The sequence below is a fragment of the Hemicordylus capensis genome, chromosome 2, assembly GCF_027244095.1.
Source record: "Hemicordylus capensis ecotype Gifberg chromosome 2, rHemCap1.1.pri, whole genome shotgun sequence".
NCBI classification, from domain to species: domain Eukaryota; kingdom Metazoa; phylum Chordata; class Lepidosauria; order Squamata; family Cordylidae; genus Hemicordylus; species Hemicordylus capensis.
This window is the reverse complement of record NC_069658.1, coordinates 52,595,203-52,606,054: the sequence shown is the minus strand read 5'-3', so window position 1 is coordinate 52,606,054 and position 10,852 is coordinate 52,595,203. Positions and strand designations below refer to the sequence as shown.

At 40.8% G+C, this 10,852-nt stretch overlaps 1 long non-coding RNA gene across 1 annotated transcript in view; it reads left to right on the top strand.

The window, feature by feature from the left end:
• The first annotated feature begins 124 nt into the window (after positions 1-124).
• Positions 125-10,852, top strand: part of LOC128342976 (uncharacterized) — an 83,135-nt gene continuing 72,407 nt past the window's right edge. The window contains exon 1 of the long non-coding RNA XR_008315281.1: positions 125-194. This is a non-coding gene — a long non-coding RNA (uncharacterized LOC128342976). The remainder of the gene's footprint in view (positions 195-10,852) is intronic.

Below are 10,852 nucleotides of genomic sequence, written 5' to 3'. Positions count from 1 at the left end.
ATGCTCATTTTTGTATTTGCAAAGTGGGCAGTCCTAGGACTATCCTATAAACCAATCAGAGAGAGACTAGTCTGATTGACTCCTCAGACAGCCAATCAGAGTGCCCAGAGGGTGGGGAAGTCTTTTTCTTTCAGCTACTCAGAAAAATCCAATTACAATTTTGGTTAGAGAGCAGGTTGGCTGGCTGGCTGTTGGTAAGTCTAATCTTTAACTGGCTTCTTTGTGTTTAAGGGGAGAAATGCAACTTCTGCATGCTCTCCCTTGCTCTCTGATCTGTTCTGTATGCCAAGTATTTTGGCCCATTCCCAAAATGACATGCCATAAACATTGGAAGGAACAGCAAACTGTAAAACTGGACTAATTGAATTAGAAACTGGTGTAAGAAACTAGGAAGTTCTTTTAGGGCATATGCATGGATTTCTGAGTAGGGATGTGCACGAACCGGTCCAGAGGCCATTGTAGAAGCCTCTGAACCGGTTCAAATGTGGCGCAGTTCGAAGGTTTGGCGCCGGGGGTGGTTCTTTAAGGGCGTGTGTGTGTGTGTGTGTGTACTTACTCCTCTCGCCACTTTCCCCCCACTGGTGCGCCTTTAAAAAAAAAACCTCTTGGAGTGGCAGCATACTTCCATGCTGCCCCTGCCCCCATTTTCAGCCAGAAGTACTGTGCGCACGTGCACACGCGTGGTACTTCCAGCTAAAAATGGGGGCAGGGGCGGCAGGGAGGTACGCTGCCATCCCAAGAAGTTAAATTAAAATTTTAAAAAAGGAGCGCCGGCAGTGGAAAAGCGGTGGGAAAGTTAAGTGCACTCCCCGCCCTTGAAGAACCACACACATCCAGCGCTGGACTGTAGAGGTGTGGTTCCGTGCACACCACTATTTTTGAGTTCAAACTGCTTTTCAAATAATTGCAGAAGTGTCTTTCCAAGTTGATGTGGTGTAGAGAAGGTATGGATTCTGTTGGAAGGGAAATAATTTTAAAAATTCATTTGCTATGCAGAGAGCTAACCAGGTTTTTCTCTGGATTGTGGCCAGTATCTGTAACATTAATATGTCCACTAGGGGTTATGGTTTATTGGGCAGGGATTAAGAACGTGATCACAATTTTTAAAAAATTGTTTCTTGCTAGGATGAATATCCAGGCTAAGTGGTGAGCACCCAAGGCGGGCAGAGAGTGGCACCAAGCTGTTCAGCAGGCATGAAGTAGAGAGAGGGTGTCCACATGTATCTTTGCTTCCCATGGTGTCCTCTAAGTTACAGGAGATTTTCATAGCTGCAGCAAGCATCATTGAAAAATCTGTGATTTTTCTATTATTTATGTATGCATTTTTTAATGAGGCAGGCAGAGCTTTTCTTTTAACTTCAGAATGCATTTGTTCTCCACTTTTGTAGCTGCTCTGCTTTATCTATGGCTTATATAGAGTCACTTACTTTTACATCTATAGCCTGTCCTTCCTCTACCTAATGGCTCTGCAGGGAAGCAACCTGCCTGGCGAGCAGGAAGCTGTTGGCTTGTATCCCTGCTTGTGTGTTCCCAGAATATGGGAAACTCCTATATCGAGCAGCAGCGATATAGGAAGGTGATGAAAGACATCATCTCATAATGCACAGGAGAAGGCAATGGTAAACCATTCCTGTATTCTACCAAGAAAGCCACATGGCTCCGTGGTTGCCAGGAGTCAACACTGACTCGACGGAACAATCTTTCCTCCCCCCCCCCCCACAAGAAGCCCAGAGAGATGCACATGGTTACATTTATCCTCCCAACAGCCTTATGAGGAAGGTTATGCTGAGAAATAAGTGACAGTCCCAGAGTCACCCAGTGAATTTCATGGCTGAATGGAGATTTGAACTGGGATTTTCCCAGTCTAGTCCAGCACACTAACCACTGTACCACTCTGGCTCAGAGTTTGTTATTATTATTATTAGTAGTAGTAGTCATTTTTGAAATACAGTAATCAGGCAGACAGAGCTGCCCTGGTGACTTCAGAATGCATCTACTCTCCACAGAAGCAGCCTTTTATAGCTGGTCTGTGCTTTACTTGTCTAACTGGGAAAATTAAAGAACAGAAAAAAATAGTTAATTGTTTTACTCATTCAGCTCTTCTGAAATAAACATACATGTTTACTTAAATGAACATCCCATGGATTGTTCTTTTCTCGTGTATGTTTTTGCTTGTGTTTTGATTCTGCCATGTTAGATACAAACCTACACACTACTTTAGTCCTGTTGAGCACTATAAAGCAACTGATATTTTCCATATTTATCTGTATCTCTGCTGATCAGCAATTGAAATTTGTGTGTTTGTGTGTCTTTTGATCTCATTCGCTAGCTACAAATCTACACGTTGACAATTATTGCTAAGGCACCCTCCTAGTCCTGGCACCACCTCCCAGCTGCCCACACCTCTCACTACCTGTGGCGCTCCACCCATCACCTGTCATGCCTAGCACACACGCACACACACCCCAGCCCCAGGAACCACCACCAGCTGATGCTGCTTATATGTTACATTTTTATACCAGTCTCGGGTATAAAAAAACTTACTACTTCACTGCCCTTTCAGCTTACAATTGTGAAATTAAAGAACAGTTAAAAAACAGTTAATTGTTTAACTCATTCAGCTCTTCAGAAATAAGCATACATGTTTACTTAGATGAACATCCCATGGATTGTAGTGGAATTTATTTCTAAAGAAACATGTTTAGAAGTGTCGACTCTGTGTTTTTTGCGAGTAGACACATAAAATGTGGAATTTTGTGACTGGAGTTATTTAACAAAATATTTTCCATGCAAAATTGTTCAAAATAAATTCAGTATTCAAGCGTTTTTAAATTAATATTGAAAATGGCTTTTCATAATACAACATGGTGATGTAAAATGAAGGAAATAAAAAATTTGTTTTGTGACTCAGTGCAATCCTGTGCAAGCTTATGTGGGACAAAGTCTATTGAATACAGTGGCTGATAGCCTGACTAACAAGGGGCACACGCTTCAAGGGACTCGGAGCGGGGGGGGGGCAGTTTACAATGGAAGCTCTCATGAAACATCCCCAGTTGCCTTACATGAATGTTATTGCGCAAGAGCCTTTAGAATTTGGAGAGTTCCCTGTACTTCAGGAGAGATCAGAATCACATTGCAGACCCTCACTGATGCATTTCCACTCTTGCAGAGCCCTTCTAGAATGCAAGGAGCCCTCCAGACTCTAAAGGCTCTTGAACAACAGTGTGCGCAACACTGTGCACACTGGGGATTGGGTGAGTTGCGCAAGGACTGCCATCATGTCACTGCAGTCTCAAGTACACTTGAGGTGTACATGCTTCATTAGGATGTCAGCTGCTGAGATTTACAGTAGGGATGTGTGTGGAACCTCAGTGGGGCGGTTCAAAGGCGGCGGGGGTCTCCCTTTAAGAGCGGGGGGAGGGTGCACTTCCCCCTCCTGCTGCTTTCCCCCTGCCAGCGTCAGTTTTTAAAGAAGCCCATCGGGGTGACAGCGTTCCTCCCTGCTTCCCCATTGCCCTCGTCTTCCAGATATGACTCGAAGTTGCCGGCGCACGGCATGTCGGTGACTTCCAATCATAGCTAAAAGACGAGAGCAACGGGGCGGCAGGGAGGTATGCCGTCGCCCTGATGGGCTTTTTAAAAAACTGACGCCAGGGGTGGGAAGCGGTGGGAAGGGTAAGTGCACCCTCCCCCCACTCTTAAAGAGAGACCCCCGCTGCCTTCAAACCAGCGGAACCGCCGGTTCTTAAACCAGTTCGGAGGCCCATAAAGGGCCTCTGAATGGGTTCCGTGCACATGCCTAATTTACAGTACTTCAAGCTAATGTTTGTGTTGCTTTGCCACAGTGGTTGCTTAATATGAGGTTTTTGATTGGTTGGTTAAGTGCCATCAAGTGTCAACTCTTGTCGGTGTCGTTGTCAACTCTTAGCAACCACGTAGATAGATTCTCTCCAGGATGATATGTCTTCAACTGGGCCTTTAAGGTCTCTCAGTGGTGCATTCATTGCTGTCGTAATCGAGTCCATCACCTTGCTGCTGGTCGTCCCCATCTTCTCTTTCCTTCAACTTTTCCCAGCATTATGGACTTCTCAAGGGAGCTGGGTTTTCGCATAATATGTCCAAAATATGATAGTTTGAGCCTGGTCATTTGTGTTATTTGTATCTCAGAATGAGATACATCAGATCAGATCAAATCATCTTTATTACATTCTTTACACTCCAGGTTTTCTCATTGCGCACAGGAGGCTGTGTGATATTGGGAAATCTCACCTTCCCTCTGCAGTTGCTTGTGCCTCCCCAAACTATGTTTCTGAAAGTTGCGGGGGGGGGGCATCCTTAGGAAGATAGTTTCAGGAGACACAGGCAGCTGCAGAAGAAAGGGGAGAATTGCCAAAATAGCCCCTTGGGCCATGGAAAAATCTTGCACACCTGCAGAAGTTTAGTCTGGCTATTATACCATATCATACACTTAACAGATCCATACTGTGCAATATATCAATACCCTATTACAGTTCTACATATAAATATGTAGATTATATTTGGGTAAATCTCAAGGGGGATTTAATTTTTGAATAAACATGCATAGGATTATGCTGTACGAGCAATATGTCAATTCAATAACGGCACAAATATTTAGGACTGAGATGCTGAATTGTTTGATAATATTACTAAATCAAATTGACCACTAGAGGGAGTATGCTCATGTAGTCATATTTACAAGTAACTAAGTGTTATCGGTTTGAGTTTTATTTTACATTTAAAGTTGTCTCTCTTTGTAATTTTTATAGTGGGTGCTATTCAGAATTGTGTGATTAAATCCATGGGATACCATTGAGCTTAAGCGGTCCTAATTTTGTATTGGCCCAGATTGTTAAATTTATATAAGGGTAAGAATTTGCTAGGGCACTTTACCAAATGTTCCTTTCTAATTTTCTGGGAGACTGTATGAAAGGTCCTTTCTAATGGCTGTCCGATCTCTATGGTCCTCAGCTTCAACTGCCAAACTAGTAAGTTATACTCAAGATACATAAGAGGTAGCTGCTTTTTATTTTTTAAAAAAAAGACCCAAACACATGTGAATAATTATTGATAAACCTGTGAATAGGCATTGTCTTTATCAATTAGCTATATCACGTGCTAATAGCAACTCACAGTCCAAGAGTATTAAGAGTATTCCTAGAGTATTAAGCAACCTAACAGTATTAATTCTTTCTCAATCCTTTTCTCGCCTGCTTTGGAAGGCAGTCCTTCAGCTCCAGATTTGAATTTTGGCTCCTTCTGGCTTTTTGGGATGTTGGTTACTTAACATGTATTATATTTATATTCAGTAATTTTCACTCAAGGCACAAATGACCAGGCTCAAACTATCATACTTTGGACACATTACGTGAAGATCCAGCTCCCTTGAGAAGTCCATAATGCTGGGAAAAGTTGAAGGAAAGAGAAGAAGAGGATGACCAGCAGCAAGGTGGATAGACTCAATTATGACAGCAATGAATGCACCACTGAGAGACCTTAAAGGCCAAGTTGAAGACAGATCATCCTGGAGAAAATCTATCTATGTGGTCGCTAAGAGACGACACCGACTTGACGGCACTTATTCGATCAATCAATGTAGAGCTGCAGCTGGAAGTACAGGGAACTCTTGGATGGCACTGACTCACATTCTGCATGGAGCTCCACTGATGGAAGCACACATCCTCACTTGTCTTCCTCCAGACTGCAGCCATGCTCTGCTCCAGAACTTGAAGAGGCTCCATGGCTCCTAAGATGAGCATCAACGCCTCTAAGGAAGGACAGCCGAGCATGGGCATGGTTTGGAGGAAGACAGTGAGTACAAGTGAGCTCTATCCGATATGTGAGGTTTTGTTCACTGACTTAGTTGCGCTAGAAGAGATGCTGGGATAGGAATTATTGATGTGTTGTGATTGCCTCTATTAGATGGCTTTTCACACCTTAATTAATTTAAATTAAGCTGCCCAGAGACTTGAGTTTTGGGCAATATACAAATATGTTAAATAACAAAAATAAATTAGCCTGAAGCTTCCTTAGCAAGCTGAAGAGTATGCAAACTTCCAGTTAGAGAATACCATATTGTGAGTCCAAGTTCACTAGGGAATTGTACTGACAATTTAAAAGATTAGAATTTGAGACAAAGTTTCTGCTAAGATACTTGTTTACTTAAAAGTTAACTTATGTTTATCTAAAGCATATGGAAAATGTAGAATGCAGACAAAACATAAGACAAAGAATTTATTACAAAGGACTTTAAATGAACAATAGGAACTCAAGGAACTTAGTATTAAGTCAGCGTCTTATTTACAGCTTCTCACAAACTGCCCAGAGTCAGGTGACGTGTCTGAGGACATCCTGACTGAAGACATTCTTTTATGCTAAAATGCCTTCGGTTTGTGCAGAAAATCACAACTAGAGAAACACATCAGCACTCCAATAATAAACTCTCCTCCTAAATTATTTCTACAGTAAAAAAACAGGCTACCACATACCACCTTGTTTAAATCCTCCCTTTGATCTACTGTATCCCTAACTTAGATAGTTCATTTCTTTCATGTAGCTATACATTCCTTCACTCATACTTACGCTTGAGGAACAGAGAACAACTAGGTAACTACTGTATCAGAACAAACATCTGTATTGGAAAAGCATGCTCTTTACAAGTGTCTAGGCCAGAGTTGAATTGAATGACAGAAGGTGATTTTGTTCTTAATATCTGTGACAGATGAAAGTGTTACCAGTGATAACAGCATATTTATATAAAAACCTCAAATAGTTACACAATGAAAAAATCTATACTGTTCAACACACCATGTCCTTCAATGGTATATATCTGTTACCAAAATAAAAACTCATTTATTTTCTTTGCACAAATAACTTTTTAAAACATCCAGATAAATACATTGCTGCTGATTTGAGGTTTATAAACAATTATATTGTTGTCTCTTTTAAAATGATGGTTGGAACCCAGAATCTTGGAGATCTGGAATTACACCTGTTTAATATTGCTGATATCAAGGCACAATATTATTGTTACTTCTGTGCAACCACTGTGATAATGTTTGTGTTGAAAAGCAGTATATAAATATTTTAAATAATGCTCACTCACATACTGCACAGAGAAATGTTGATGGTCGGGAAAGGCACCCATGCTGCTGTGAAGCACATCAGCACTCTTGCAGAGGCAGGCTGTTCCGTTCCTCCTTAGCATTGCACAACCACAGTTGTGATGCTACTTCCACTAAGAATGATGGAATAACTGCAGTAATCCTATTTCTGCAGTTGTGCAACACTTAGTAGGAATGGAGCTGATATACTTTGTAGAGCTTTGCAGCAGCATGAGTGCCTCTCTGGACTGTCAACATTTCTTTGTGACCAAAATGTGAATGGCCAAAATTAATAATGTGTATGTTTCTCATCTGATCTTAACATGTATGATGGGGGAATATTGAGAGGGGGGCTTTTGTTTGGTTTTTTGTTCTTTTGTAATCTAATTTGTATAATTAGGAAAAGCTCGTTTTTATTGTCACACCAGCTGATATTATGATGTTCTACTTTGTTTAATTATTGATTCTTCTTCTTCTTCATCATCATCATCATCATTATTATTATTATTAATTCAATTTCTATACCACCGTTCCAAAAATGGCTCAGGGCGGTTTACACAGAGAAATAACAAACAAACAAGATGGCTCCCTGTTCCCAAAGGGCTCACATTCTAAAAAGAAACACAAGATAGACACCAGCAACAGTCACTGAAAATACTGTGCTGGGGCTGGATAGGGCCAGTTGCTCTCCCCCTGCTAAATAAAGAGAATCATCACAGTAAAAGCCTCTTTGCCCAGTTAGCGGGGGGGGGGGATCAAGGGGGGACCCCTCCTTGTGGGGAGGGGGGTCATTTTAAAAAGTGAATTTTAGTCACTATGTGGGCTTTTTTCAATTTTATTATGGTACAATGGAAATTACCATAATATAGTGACAGATATCTGTACAAATGTCATTCTACAGCTGCAGACTTATTCTGATGGGATGCCTTTTACCATCTTTGTGTCAAAAGTGCAGTTTCCATCAGCATCAATCTTACTTTAGTTATATTGCTTCTCTTTGTCTGAAGTTCAATGTTGTCAAATATGACTCTAAGGCAAAGTTTAATATACTGGAACATCGGTGACCTTCGAGATGATTTAGCCTCACTCAGTTCCCTGTGCATACTAATATCTTTTGAATTTTTGCCTAGTTGTACATACAGAAGACATTCTGTCCTTGTTATTGATCTATTCAAATGTTTTCTTTTCAAATTTTGTAATATGAAAGAAAACAGTGTTTTCAGTAGGAGTAAATACATGGAGACAGGAGGGGGAAAGAATGATTGAAAGGAAAGCATTCTCAACAAACACTGCTTGCCTAGTATAACTGCTTTCTCCGTTCCTGCATTGTAACTAGCACTGCTCAGCTTAGAAGCAAGCCTCCACTGATGATGGGTAGGATGATGGGCGGGGGGGGGGCGGACCAGTCACCATATGGCATGTGCTCATTTCAGCACAGTAGTGTTCACTGTAAAATAGGTGGCAAAATTACAAATGAAGGATTTTTTAATTCCTTCCTTTGCTTACCCCGCCTCCTTCTTGCAACATTTGTCTCTCTGTTGAGATTTGTGGTATGGGTAGTGGGGATGTTTAAGGCTCCCTGTCACTGGAATTAAACATTTCCCTCTGTTTCCAAAGTCTGAAAAGGCAAAACATGCATTGATACTTTTCTTTTCTTTTCTGGAGATGTATTGTCAATATACCCTTGTTCTTTATGGTGCTCAACTGAAGGCCTTAGTGCAAATCAACAAGGACCGGTCATTAGGATCTGTTGACAGAGTGGTAGCTGTGACCCATTCTAGGCACTTATTTGCTGAGTGGATGATAAAGACCAGACCTGACAGAAATTTCTGGTTATGTATAATACTTTGTTTTACTGAAAATCCTCTTGTCAGATTTATAGAGCTTTACCAGTAGATGGAAGTATGCACAAAGAACCAGTTTAGTTTGCTATTCTTTTTGTTCCTTTTTGCCTTGGCCTTGGTTTGAAAATGATTGGAAGGCCTTTACTACTGGCAAGAAAAATCAATGAATGGCATTTAAGAATGGATTTTAATAAGCTGTAACATAAACACTGGAAGAGCCAGGTTGTCATTTTAAATTTGAGCTTATATTTTAGCCTCAGTGCCTGTGAAGTTAGGGAAATAATTGGTCTCCACTTCAGTTTTTGGTTTTAATTCTGTGAAAAGTGTTTTCTGTTTGTTTTATTTTGATTTTGTAATTTGGATTATGTACACCACCTAGAGATATACATATCAGCTGGTATATAAATAAATAAAATGAACAGATTAAAGACTGTGTCAGTACAATCCAAAAGGTCTCATTTTCAAACCCCACTGAAACACGTGCAAGCTGTACAAGAGGCATATGTGGTTGCAGCAATAGTAGGTTCTACAACTAGAAGTTGAACAACAGCTGTTTTGATAAAATTAAGTAATTATTTGGCAGTGGTTATCATGGAATAGTTAAGACTGTGTTTGGTGATGAAAATGCTTTATTTCCAATGCTTTTTAGAGCAACCTACAACTTAAGAGATGATCAAGGATTTGTGATTTCCTTGTTGTGTGCAGTTGTTGTTGTGCCGTCGAATTGATTTTGATTCCTGGAAACCACAGAGCCCTGTGGTTATCTTTGGTAGAATACAGGAGGGGTTTACCATTGCCATCTCCTGCACAGTATGAGATGATGCCTTCCAGCATCTTCCTATATAGCTGCTGCCTGATATAGGTGTTTCTCATAGTCTGGGAAACATAGTCCGGGAAACATACCAGTGGGGATTCAAACCAGCAACCTCTGGCTTGCTAGTCAAGTCATTTCCCCACTACACCATTAGGTGGCTGGTAGTGTGCAGTACTAATTGTAAATATTTTCTTGTTGCAGGGTTTTTTAATTATGCAATTCCCTCTCTTCTCCTACATGTGTTTCATAGAAAAAACAGCAATAATAATATGACAGAAGAGATCTTACAGCAATTGACCAACTTTTTTTAACATGTGTATTCTTTTGATATTTATATATTATGTAAGATATTTCTCACTCTGCTCTTCAGCCTAGAGGCTTTCAGGGTGACTAAAACATGGAAAAGAAAGCATACGTTGAAAACAAAAAGAATAGGCAAAGTATGTCAGTGTCACGCCAGATTAAGACAAAATCTTAAAAACAAAAAAATTAAGACTCCAAAAGCCCTAGACAAATAAAAAGGTATTTACTTGGCACCAAAAAGACACCAGACTAGGGAACAGAGTTGCCAGCCCCCAGGATTGGCCTGGAGTCTTCACGAATTGGCATCGGTTCTTGCAAGACTGTTTTTTGTGAGGTTTTGGAAACCTGCAAGAGATTCCAGTTCCTCTGGAAATGAAGAAAATTCTGTCCTATCCTCTGAAGAAGGCTTTGTCTTTAAGCGTGTTGGGACTGCTAGTGCCTCCCCATCCCCCCAAATAAATTGCCTCGTGCACCCATGAAGTTCCTCCTTTTGTTTTTTTCTGTTTTGCGAAGCTGTCCTTGTGCTTTTTTGCCTCTCTCTCTCTCTCCCTCTCTCTCTGCTATCAAATTGCTGATGATGGCCAAAGATGGCTGTGTGAATATTTCAGTGGCCAGGAAATGTCCCTGAATGTTGGGTAGTAGTTGAGTGTTCTTCAGATACCTCTTTGAATGGGGAAGCAATTAAAAAAAAAAGACTCATCCCTGCCCCTTCCAGGGACATCAGTATGACCAATGACAGACAGACAGAAATTGGAATGGAAACAAAGAGA